Source organism: Vidua chalybeata, chromosome 2, assembly GCF_026979565.1.
Source record: "Vidua chalybeata isolate OUT-0048 chromosome 2, bVidCha1 merged haplotype, whole genome shotgun sequence".
Taxonomy (NCBI): Eukaryota; Metazoa; Chordata; class Aves; order Passeriformes; family Viduidae; genus Vidua; species Vidua chalybeata.
Genome location: NC_071531.1, coordinates 111,043,958 through 111,056,839, shown reverse-complemented (window position 1 = coordinate 111,056,839; position 12,882 = coordinate 111,043,958). Strand labels below are relative to the sequence as shown.

Genomic DNA, 12,882 nt, shown 5'->3' with positions numbered 1-12,882 from the left:
GTCTTGTGAAACACAACAGGAAAAATCTTGTGAAATGTGTAGAAGGAAAGCTTTTTTTGTGGTTAAAAATAGCATCTGCAATAATTCCATGAGAAGAATAAAAGTGACTTTCTTACAGTGTGGAGGATGCTAAATAAGACTTTTTAAAATTGTACCTTTTTCTAGGATAATTATGGAAGAAAAACAGCTTTCCATGAATCTAACAGTTTTTTTAAAGGCTCAGCTGGCAGCATAATTTCCTATTATGCAGAAGATCTAAGTTCAAGATCACACACAAGATTTTGTCTTCTCAAAAGGCAGCAGGAAGTCAAGGTGGCATAAAGAAAACTACAATCTTACTGCAAAGGCAAACAGAAATCTCTCTGTGACCATGAGTTGAGTTTGTGTTTCCTGTACAAAAGCAGCAAGGAGCTAGAAGCGGATAATACTCCCTAGAATGGCTTGACATCCATAGCTGGGTGAGAATTCTCTTTTTCTTTAAATTTACAGTGGCTGCATCTGATGTTCCAGAAAATGATGGATCAGTACAGTCCTATAAATCCCAAACACATATGTAGTATATCTTTTCAGAAATAACTTACAAACCAGCCTTCCAGAGGAGAAGAAGTCTGCAATAATGACAGCACACTGTCAGCGCAATAAAGAGGAATTCATTATTCAGACTGCAGGGGCTGACAATGGCCAGAGGGCAAATGCATAAAATAAGAAGAAAGAGTCGGTGCTCAACTGTCAAAAACTCCCTGCCACAAGTGGAAAGAAAGAGAAATGTGTTCAAAATGTATTTCCTCTGTATAGGACTGATGGTGATGATGATAATAATAATAACATTTATCTGAGTATGGTAAATTTTGCTGAGAGTGAAGCATTATATGACATCATCTGTGTATAAATGAACTATCCCTTTCCAGTGTTCATTGCCATAAAATGAAAAGAAACCTTTGCAATCTAGAAAGTGGCAGCAAAACAAAGAGTTAAATATTTAGGATGGTTGGTTTTGTGAGTAATCCTTGTTGACAGTTTTGAAGCTTCTGTTCCATTCTAGAATCAAATCTGATTGTTATAATTTTTTTTTTATTACCTAGTGAGGATAATACCTTCTCACAAGTGCAACTACTTCAGTATGAAATTTTGCAGGCATAAACTGCACCCTCAAACAAGATCTCAATCCCACAAAGGAACAAAAACCCACTTGTTTTTCTGGAGTTATTTAGTTCTAAACAAACTACCCTTGCAGTCTGTCTGTTTTTTATTTTTAGTTCCTCCTTCTTCGCTATTGAATGCTTTTGTAAGAAGGAAGGATTTTTGTTCTGTATTTTTTTTCCCCTGACATTTCCCATATGAAGTTACAATCCTCTGATGGCTTGTATGAAGAGGATTAGAGACATGTCATCACTAATTGCAGATGAGGATTTAAAGAAGGACTGGGCAGGAGAAACACAAAGATGAGATTGCCTGGCCTGTCTTGATTAGGTTGTGGATGCTTTGTGCCTGCCTCTGCTGCTCCAGGAAGTTAGCCTGCCCCCCACATCTGTCCTCACCTTATGGCAAGGGGAAATTGTTGGTTGTTGAATAGGATGAAAGACTGATTGCTTTACTGTTCCTAAAGACCCATTTCTGCCATGAGGACTATATAAAGTTAGTTGGCTCATAGCACACGAGGAATCACTTTGAACTCAAAAAAAAAAAAAAAAAAAAAAAAAAGAAGCCAGATTACACTTGTGGGATTGTTTTTTTTTCTTCTCAACAGATTTTTTGTTGTTTGTATTAAACTGTAAACTGAGTCACTGTATCCTCACATACACCACACAAGTGTGGAAGTAGCAGTGGCTAAGCAAGCCCTCACCATCTGTGAGCATTCCCACTTCTTAATGTCAAACTGCTACCAGTTTGGCTAATAAGGTTAAGGAATTACATAACTTCAGTGGAATTACAACAGAATTATGTCAGTGAGTGTTCCCCTCTCTTTTGCTTCAGGATGAATCAATTATGAAACATAAATCCAAGTAATGGATACAATATTTATAACCACTTAGGCTCCCAGGCATTGATTAACCATGACCAAGAGAACTTTTTCTTGTGGAAATGAATGCTGTATCATAAAGAACCTGTAAGTTCCCATCTAGGGCTGTGAACTACTTGGAAGGACATTTTACTCTAGCCCTAGCATTCTTTGAAAGGTTGAAGTCTGAGGAGATAGGGCACAATAAGGAAGGCCAAATAGTAAGATTTGCTTTATGCTCTTCTGTATGGATTATTCCTCAGTGAGTCACATAAGTAAAGGAAATTTAATGAAAATGCCCCTTCATCCACTTTAAAGAACAATTCTACATTCTTCAGGCCTTGCAATAAGGTCAGAAGTGACTCAAGAGTTCAAAAAAGTGGTAAAGCTGAATTAGAGTGATATGAGTTATCTTCAGACTTCTAATGGAAGCCACAGGGTTTTGTCACAATTTTCAGGACTTGTCTGTCAAACCTTGACAGATCAGGAAACTGAAAAGGATGATTTCTGGATTAAGACTGGAAATAAAGCCTGAACTCCACTTTCAAGGAGAAAGTATGTTTATTTTAATTAATAAAGAAATATGCAGTAAAACTACCTCCTTCTCTGCCAACAAAGTTATAACCACAATTCCACATCTCTGTCTGTCTCACCCATGACAAATTTTGGGCTCTCATTTTGGTGATAAAAATGTCTTTTTTCAAAGTCATTTGGAGAACAATCTGTGCCTTATTTAAGGAAATAATGAAATGCCTCAGACTCAGAATTAAAAGCAAATAACATTTTTTGCTGTATTAATAGACTTGTTGATGTAACCTGCTGGTTCTTGGTCATCTAAGTTGATGATGTACACCAGTATCTTTCTGCAAAAGCTCTGTTGCTAAGATGAGTTCTTTTTCTTGCCATTTAATCACTCAATCAGAGCATTTCCAGTGAAGAAAAACAGGAATTAACAGACAGAGGACTAAGTATGGGATTAAAAAAATGTGTACGTTGTTTCTGGACTGGTGTAACAGACTGTGTCTTTCACAGACAAATGTCTTACATATCAAAAGGTCATGTCTCTAGAGCAGGCAGCCCTTCAGTCCTGTGTAACATTCTTCTAGCAAAGTTGTTCAAACTTTCCTGAAGTAGTCATTCTCTTTTAAAATATAGCTACTGGTGATGCAAGACTTAAAAGAGACAAAATTCTTTGAAAATGAAAGAGAATCTTGCCATAAGCTTTATCAGTGGCTTGGCAACCCTTTGGAGACAGACAACTTTGGTGTTGGTTCATCTTTACTCTCAGAGTTTGGGGTTCAGGACACCATGCTGGCTTGCAGAAATGTGTTAAGGCTATTTAACTCCTTTCTTCCTGATGCAGGTGCTGCTGCTGGAAGAGTTTTTGGGGAAGAGTTCCAGTTGTGAAACACAGAAATGGTGATGGATACAGCAGGGGACCACTAAAGGTACTTGATTATATTTTTCTTCCAGAGAAGGCCCGTAGACCTAACATAAATGTTTACATTATCCTTCACTGCTGCTTTCAGTTAAATTCAATTTAAGAATCTCAACTTCTACACAATATTTTCAAAACTGGCTGGTGTTTGTGAGGCCCCGATGAATGCAGCTCCAAAGGAAGCTGCTGCCAGAGGTACCTTTTGAAACAGATGTGTTTAATGGTGATGTACAGTCAAAGAATTGCTCTCCATTCTGCTAAATTACATTTTGTTTCAGCACTCCAATCTTTAAGCCATATCGAAAAGCTGGATCTGTTTAGGAAAATTCACTGGCAGCCTGGCTGAGATTACATCTCAAGCACATCATTTTTATATGTAGTTATAAATCACTTCTAACTTTCTGCACGTACAGTGTTTTCTATTGATGTATTTGAGAACATTGTAGAGAGGTTTGTAATTAAATGAGGAAAAATAGGACTTCTTTTATGAAGAAATCAATTTTTAATGCCATAGAAATAAGGGAATTTTGAAAATGCTGTGCACTCTTTATTTTGGCTTTGTACCTGAAAGTTGCTCAAAAGTAATTGCATTTCTATTTAAAAGACAGTGGAGGGAGAAATAGCCAGCTTTGTTTTACATTTGGGATAAAAACTTTATCAACTAGAGAGACCACAGATTTAGGTAAAGATGTTTAGATTTCTCTAAAATATTTTCAGAAAAAAGCTCTCCAAAATCTTTTGCTGAATTGTGTACTAAACTGTATCTTTCTATCCATTAAAATTGTCCACATTTCACAGTAGGATTTAGTTTAAAAATTATGTGCTGGCCTCAAAAATCACACAGTTCAGTTTCTAGTACCAAATGTAGAAAATGCCCTTCTCTTCCTTGTCCTTTTCCAGCCCAAGGTGGCCAGTTTAGCGTTCTGCCTGTTTTTGATTAAAGGTGAGGTACCACTGTGATCCAGCATGGTGACTACTGTATTCCAATGTAAGTCACAGACCATTGCTGCTATTATTTATTCTGAGACAAAGCATTCATTCACCCCTCTCCAACTACAGGCTGCAAATTCTTAATGGCTCGACTTTTACTGTGAGTGAAACCACTTTATTTTTCATTTCCTCCAGTTGCTGAGATAGCTGCACTATCTGTTGTCCATTCTCTGTGGAAAGATTTGAAATTTGCCAGTGCTCTCTTTCACTATGGATCAGAAACCAGATAAGTTTTCAATGTTAAGGATGGTCACTTGCACCTCATCCAGTTTCTCCAGGCTTAAATAAATGTGCACATTTGTCAGATCACTCTCTCTTACAGAAATTTTATTTTTTCCTTTGTGGACTTGGTGGTGGTATCTGTGCACACTTGAGCCTATATTGGCAAATTCCAAGAAAAAATGGACGATAGAGTAAGGAATTTATTAACTATATTTCTTTGTGAAAAAGGTTCACTAGGTTTACTTGGTTTTGTACAAAACCAGAGGTTAATATGGAGCAGAAGTCTTCACATAAACAAAAACCCCAAAATAGTCTCCAGCCCCACAACTTTTTCTCCTAGAACTGTTTAATGTGGGAAAAACCTGACTGCACAAAGCCACTCCATCGTGAGCTGGTGAGTCACTGCCTTCAATCTGCGCCTCTTTGGTTCAGGCTGACGTATTTGCAGCTAAACTTTTTAGGCTTGCCAGTTCTCTGGAGAAGATGTATATTACAGAAAAGTTGGGAATTTTCAAGATACAGCTCATCAATTCACCATGTATAGCACTTCTGAGAAACCGAGCATCTAACAATAGGGAAAGGGAAGAGAGAGGAGGAGATACGGATCTGAGAACAAGACCTGCAGAAGTGCTTTCAGCTTGTTAGAAACTTTTAGGACCTAAAACTTCTTAGTATTTAAGTACCTGCCTTGAAGAAGCTGTAGGTAGCAACAATGGATGAAAGTGCTTTTTTAAAGAAGTGAGTAAATCTGTTCCTTTCTTAATGGAAAAATCCACACAATCTGTCAAGAAGTTATAGATGTTCTTCAAAGCAGACAAATACCAATGGCAGGACATTTCCTGCCTGTCCTACTAATGAATAGGACATTCAGTAGAATCCTAGAATGCCTTGGGTTCCTCAAAAATCATCGAGTTCCAACCCCCCTGCCAGGAACAAGAACAGGCAGTAAGCAAGGAGAGGTCAGAGAAAGGACAAGAGGCTGGAATGAGGGGTGCAGTGGAGGGGATGAAGGTAGGCAAAGCTACTGCAACTAACCATACTTGAAATTGGATCTTTCACTCAGTTCCAGCAAACAGAAAACAAATTTTTCATTGTCCTCAGCATCCCTTTACATTGCAAATGATAGGAACGTACAGGTAGTTCAAAACATGAACGTTTTAAAATGGAAAAATGCTATTGATTTTAAGTACAACTGTTCATGCAGAAGATTAGATAATCAGTTTTATATTGAAAATATTGAAGTGCACACAGAGCATTTTTTTGGGGAGTAATAGAATATTTGCTTTTATATTCTTATGAAATGAATTCTTTATATCGTGCTTACTCCACCATAAATTTTCCACTATTGTTTATGGGCAGTTCAAGAATTTGAAACCAAGATTTGATGCTGCAAAAATAAGAGCCGTGAGGTAAAGGAAAAATGTGCAGAACTCAGAGTTTCATATTCAGACTCCCTCAGAGAAAGAAACATCTTTAAGAAAGCTGGATGTATAGTGAAAAGGCAGATAAGTGTTTCATCTCATTATTTTCCTGTCCTAAACCTCAGGCTCATATCCTCCCCCCATGGCTTCTGAAGACAGAACTGCTTACTTTTCAATCATGAGTAATGCTTCCCTTTCCTAAAAACCCTTCTCCCACCTCTTAAAATAGTTTGCAATGTTGGAGCAAGGTACAACCTCAGCCAGAAATGGTGAGGTCTAACCAAATGTCTCATTATCCTGACTGGAGAGTTAAGGCAGAGCTGCAAGCTCAGCTAGCCGGGAGGAAAATAGTCTTAAAATATCAAATCCTCCAAGCAAGGAGATTGAAACAGGAAAGATCACAGGGTTTTTAGACAGACCCTGTTGTTTGAAGCCTCTCTTAGCCAATGTGGCACTTGTCAAGACTGGAACACCTGGCTGTGTGTTTACAGAGATGTGCAAGCTGATAGTCTTGTTGTATCTCACCTCATGTGATGCAAAGGAGGTCTGGCACTTGCCCCAGGGTGGCTCCTGTGAAGATTGTGACTGCCTCAAAACTGCTCCTAGCAACTGCTGCCATCTCCATCTCTGGCAGCATCTGATCTGCTTGTGGGGACTGGAACACGAAGTAGGCTTGGAAAAATGCACCCATGGCTGCTCTTCTTTGCCTGGAAAGGAGTCACCTGAGCCAAGATTTTCTTCTGCCTTACTCAACTCATTCTCAAGCTACTTTGCAGGGCAAGAGACACAGGAAAGAGGGCACAGCAATGGAACAGTGCTGGGCAAGAAAGGGGGATTTTGCTAACCCTCAGCTTAACCATAACCTTCAGGGACTGGAGGATTCCACAAAAGAAAAGTTTGGATGAGCAATGCTGGAGATAAGGCAAATGGCTCATGACTAGCCATGGTCTGCATGGATGTGATAATGCTGGATAATGGTTTATGATTTGTGCTCAAAGAGCCTAAGCAATTAGATTTACTCTTAAATACCACAGGACCCACGTGGCTCATTGAGCAGATAGGATTTCTGCTGTGGGAAAGGTGTCTGCAGTGACTAGTATCTGGTTTAGTAATGAGGATGGTAACAGCTGAGACAGAACATGCTCAAGGTGTGCCAGTGGTGGAGCCACAGTTGAAATCTTTGAACCCAAGGATGAGGGTCTGGTCTGGCCAAGATTTGGGAAGGGGAGTCAGAGGGAAGTGGTAGAACAGAGAGGAAGGTCACATTTTCTGCTCTGGCTGTTTTAGGGGAAATAGGAGGGAGGAGAGTGGCTCCCTGCACACACTGAGACTCTGCACTTCTGAGGCAGCAAATGGAATACGTGGGGCTCCAGCACTGGCAGACTTGTGCATATGATTTGTAATGCTTACATAATAAATGCCTATAGCTGATGCTGATCTGAAGACTAAGATTTACTGCTAATTTGTGCAGGACCTTGAAGACTTGTGCTGGCAAAACCCACTAGCATATGAATGCTTTTGAAAGAGGAAGGTGTTGCTAAACTCTGGTGAAGGCTGCATTTCAGGCAAAGATTACATTTAAGGAGCTTGGCAATGAGAATTCAATAATTATGTTTATTTTTCCCTCCTAACATATTTGCTTGGCAGGTTAAGGGAAGGATTGATGATAAAATAGAGCAGGTGGCTCCACATGTGCCAGGAAGATGGAGAGGAGAGTAGGTACAAGCAGGGTGAATGCTGGGTGGTGACAGTATAGGAGTGGAGTTTCAAGGGAGGCTGCTCAGAGTGAGAACAAACATGAGTGGAAGAATGAAAGGGGAGGGAGAAAACGTGAGGAAAGAGGCAAAAGCCAAAGGCAATTTCCAAAGGCTTCTCTCTTCATCCCTGTCCTCCTTATCTTTTGGGTACACTCTGACTTAACTCATGCCCTCTCAAAAACTGAAGGAAGAATTGAAAGCTGCAGCTCTCCTTTATGTTCACACTAAATGATTTGATGCTTGATTAAGTGACCTGGCCAATTTCAGCATCCAGAGATCAGTGCAGCTTTTTTACCTCTTTTTCTCCTGCTTGTTAGCAGAAAGCAGGACGTAGCTGGTTTTTTTAAAGGGTACTTTTGTTCTGAGCATTTGGGGTAAATATTTTTATATTGTGTGTCTTAAAATTTCTGGATATTGGTCCTCATTATTCACAAGCACAGGAATAGCATGTTAAAAAACATCAGCTACTGTAGATCATAAAGAAAATGCATAACAGGGTATTAGATGTATCTATATCTATGTATATATTTGCATAGGAGTGAAGGAATGAGACACCAAGAGTCTCCAGATCTCAATAAAAGGGTTGAATAAAAGGAGAAGTAGGATTCTGACTGTGAGGGTGACATTATATTGTAACCTGAAAACTAATTAAGGAAAGAACAGAGTTTAAATAACATTTGGATGCAACAGCAGGAAATACAAGGAACAAGTGTTTAACAAGATTTCTTTTGACTGTTTAAGCTCTTTGCTAATGCCAAAAAGCCCAAACTCTGTCAGACTTTGGCTTTACTTCCTGTCAGTAGTTGCCCTTTTGGCTATTTCATGACTCAGAGCATTTATTCTGCTGTTAGTTTGTCTCTAGGGATCTGGGTCTCTGCCATTATGTGTTTTTGATCTCCATTGCATGTGTTGTTTTCTCTTCAGGGAGCAGTGGGATTACATGGCTGCAAATAAGGCCCAGAACTTGTGATTCTGCTCTGTGGGTTCACAACAGCATCTACAGGAGAGATCGCCTCACAAAACTGGGTAGGATTTGTTTCCTAACACCTAGAAACCAGGGAAGGCTTTTCTTTGTGATCACTATAAACTACAAAAGCATAAATAAATGTTTTGCAGTGTTTCAGGTATTGGTATAGTCTGGAGGATATCAGTGAAGAGAGTAGGTCTCTGACACCCTGCTGAGTGACTGGGATTACATAATACTCAAGTTGCTTTACATCTCTTAAGAAGCTCCTTGCTTAAATGACCTTCTAGCAATGAACTCTTTCTCTCTTTTATATTGATTTCACACTGTTTCTTGGATTTAGAAAAAGAAAATAAGCTCAGGTGATACCTGTTTTAACAGTCACCTTTTAATTGTGTGTTTACTTCCATCATGATTTGAAGAAGTTTCTTCCTGAATTTCTTTTGTTCCATGTTTGAAGTGAGGAACTTGTTAGAAGAGTATCTCTGTAAAAGCATGCTTTCTTTAGGACGGGGTTTCAACAACTTTAGACAATAGACAGAGACAGTATTGGATATCAGATTCTGCCTGCATGAACTCCCACTCCCACTCTCCTCCTACACATTTAGACCTCTACATGACAGGGACATGCATCTCTAACTCTTTGGGCTCGTTTTCAGAAATTGATTCCATTAGCTGCTGCTTCTTTTTGCTGTTTTCCCCTTTCATCTTCCTCACTACTTTCCACCCAGCATGCAGTCCAACCTGCTGGCTGATGTTCTCCTTTCCAGATTAGAGGGTTTAGAATCTTCTACAAATAAACTGATCTATCTTTTCACCCCATTCCTCCAGTATATGTATATATGAGAACTGTCTGTCTCCTGAACTTGCTCTCCTGTCCCTGACCTCTCTCTCCACAGAAGGGCTGGACCCCCTGTCAGGACACTGAGGGCATCAGCACCCTGTGTCACCTCTTGCTTCGAGGGGCTTGGCTGCCCTGGCTCAGGGCTGTGACATTTGTTGTCAGCTCTTTGTTGCTTACTGGATGTTATGTCCAAGGTTGATGGTGGCTCAAATCCCCCTACCAAAGATCCTGTTTAATCTCCTTCCCTATTGTTATCATCAGTTATGATCTGTAGGCTTTCTGGTTTCTTTTTCCAGTTTCCCTCCTTTTTTTTTGTTTTCCCCTGATAACAAGTGCACCAAGGACACACTTGCAGCATGGAGGGACCACCCTGAACTCCAGGATGGGACTGCTAGAAGGGGAAAGAACATTTCTGACCTGAAGAACCTATCAATAGATGTACCTAGCTCACAACTTCCCACAGATTCCCTAGCTTGAACATATTTTTCAGTCTTGAATTTAAAAGTAATCAGCAACACATTGTGCAACATGGTCCAAATTCTTGCAGTGTCATGTCTGAAATCAGTGTTTCAGGCTCCATTTCTAAACTCCTGGGAAGCAGGAAAAGAACCATGTTGAGTGCAGGATGCAAGAGACTGCCAGTGTGGATGCTGATAGAAGGGGGGCTTGAGTGCTTAGACAGGATTCAACCCATTAAGCAGACAGATGCTTTAATGTTTCTCACCCTAGAGAGTTGCTTCCTATACAATACTTCAACTTTTATGATCTTAATTAATACTAATTGGTAGATGATTGCCTCTAAAAGTACTATTCTATGGAGAAAACTAATCTCTGATATTACAGTGAATTATATTTGGGAGAACTCATAAAGTACTACAGCCTTATGTAAATGATTAAATAGATCGTCTTTCTCTGTTTTGATTTGTATCTGTTTATATATTGTTTTCCTTGATAGTTTATATTGTAACTCCCACACCTGGGGAGTTGCATCACGTTTTTTAAACCATAATGTGTGGCTAGAGGAGATCACACTTTTGAAAACTGTAATGAACACCCATTATTAAATAAGGCATATAGTTGTTTTCTTTTTTTTTTTCCTTCTCTGTTTGCTTTCAGTCAGCATACTAATTCTGCTTTTATGTAGAATTTGCTCCTCCATTTATATGGTAGGGTGATTTAATTTTTGAACTATTCCTATTTTGAGAAGGAATCCTTCTGCATACATCCCCAAGATCCTCTTTCAGCAAAGACTGTGATTACAGAAAAGTAAAAGAAGAGATCTTAGATCTTAGTAAACAAAATCAGAGGATGAATTAATATTTAAAGCTGGCTGTGACACTGAACTTGCAATTCACTTATTATTTTTGGCAGCAGCGTGTCCAAACTGCCAAGACCATTCTTGGAAATCACAGCTGTGATGTCTATAATAGCTGAACTACAGGAAAGCTGCAGTTAGGTCATACTGCCTTGTCACTGCACATGAATAGTGCAAGTGATAATAGTTACCATTACTGCCTACTCATTTTGCAGCATGTTTTGTTCAGCTAAAACAATTCCAATTATTAACAGCACGATAAAATTGTCTGCTGAGTGCATCCCCTGCTGCTCTACATGGTTGACTCAGGTAAGGAATGTGGTGGGGGCAGATCAGCCCCAGCTGAATCCAACTGGGCCCCATGGGCAAGGGCGGAGAAAGGTCATGGAGTGGGCTGGGAGGGGAGGTCAGGGGACTGGCTGGGGCCAGGTGGGTTTTGGAGGCCACCTGGGGAAGGAGAAGTTTCAAAGTGAAGCTGGGGAGAGGCCAAGGTCAGTCAGAGCCATCAAGGGAGGGGAAGAAGCTTGCTGAGCTCTCTGTGCAGTGAGTAACTTCAATGCATTTTCATAAGTAGAAAAGGTCTCAGGAGTTTATTGTCAGCCAGAGCTGCTGGTCAAGGAGGAGGTGTTAAAAATGCTGAGCTGGAAGGGTATTAGGAAATTGATGTCTATTACTGTGTTTTAGCAACCTAATTCTCAGAGTAAGTTATATAGGGCATGCTGCCAATTATTTTCAAACAGAGCTTGAACAGTGCTCCTGGCCTGAGGTAAATACTATCAACTTCAGAAAAGCTCAACTGCTGTTTCAGAGCACTTACATAAACATACATTCCACATCTACAATTATTTGTTTTACAGGATTAAATTTCTCTTAGATGCTATTAATGGTTTGGAAGCCTGTGCCAGCCTCCTGCATGCACAGGCTGTTTGACCACAGGTGTCTGATTTAGAAGGTCTGCAAAACATCTACTTTGCATGTTTGCAAGCAGTCCAGGAGCAAATTGCTTGATAATGCTGTTACCAAGACAGGCCATATGTGGCAAAATGGCAGAAGCCATGGACCAACAAAATATTGTAAAAGCCTAAGTACTTGCAACAGTAGGTGATATGGTGCAAGAATTGTCCAGAGCTCCAAAAGATTTTCTCTCCTGTTAAAGGTAGTGAACTGCTTTATTTTATTTCATTTATTTTTGCTTTTCTCAGCTGGTGCTGAAATGGTTTGGCTTAGCCTGAGGGAAGTGCAGGGGAATTGCTGCCCCTAGACCTGGGAATTGAATTTTGGCAGGGAAGCTGGCACCTGCTACTCACAGCCTGTTTTGAGCTGCATCTAGTCAATGGGGCCAAACTTGGGGCAGTAAAGCTGAATGCTGAAAGACACTCTAGACTTAATCTCACAGGATTTGGGGCAGGAGGAAAAAAACTTGGAAAACAAATGATGTGTCAAAGGTGGAAAGAACTTTCTTGCTCTTGGCAGGTAAACAAAAGAAATTCTGATGCTGAGGCTTAATACAGTATAGGTGTATTTTTTTTTTTTTAATAGTAATTGTTTTGGCTGTACTGCTGCAACAACAACTCAAGAACCTGAAGTACAGACTTGTTTTCAGTCTGCAGCAATTCTTAGGTTTATAAATCCCTGCATAATGTGATTGAACCATGTTTCAAAGAGTGAGAGTTCCTCATCCCAGCCGCTTTGTCTGGAAGATTGATCCAGAGTTTCACACTGATAAGCATGAAAGCAGGTTTTTTTTTTTTTTTTTCCTTGCCCAGCTTCCAGTTCTATCTGATGCATTACGAGTTTCTATTTACTTGAATTTTTACTGATGCCTTTGAAATAGATCTTATTTTCCTGTCTGCTCCCTCTCAACTTTGACATGACAAAACTGTCCAAGCTCTTGTAACTTTTCTATTCCTTTAATAATTTTTCTGTTCTTCC

General features: G+C 39.7%; 1 long non-coding RNA gene across 1 annotated transcript in view; it reads left to right on the top strand.

The window, feature by feature from the left end:
- The first annotated feature begins 3,375 nt into the window (after positions 1-3,375).
- Positions 3,376-12,882, top strand: part of LOC128802315 (uncharacterized) — a 37,193-nt gene continuing 27,686 nt past the window's right edge. Inside the window, exons 1-2 of the long non-coding RNA XR_008435368.1 lie at positions 3,376-3,447; positions 8,752-8,853. This is a non-coding gene — a long non-coding RNA (uncharacterized LOC128802315). The remainder of the gene's footprint in view (positions 3,448-8,751; positions 8,854-12,882) is intronic.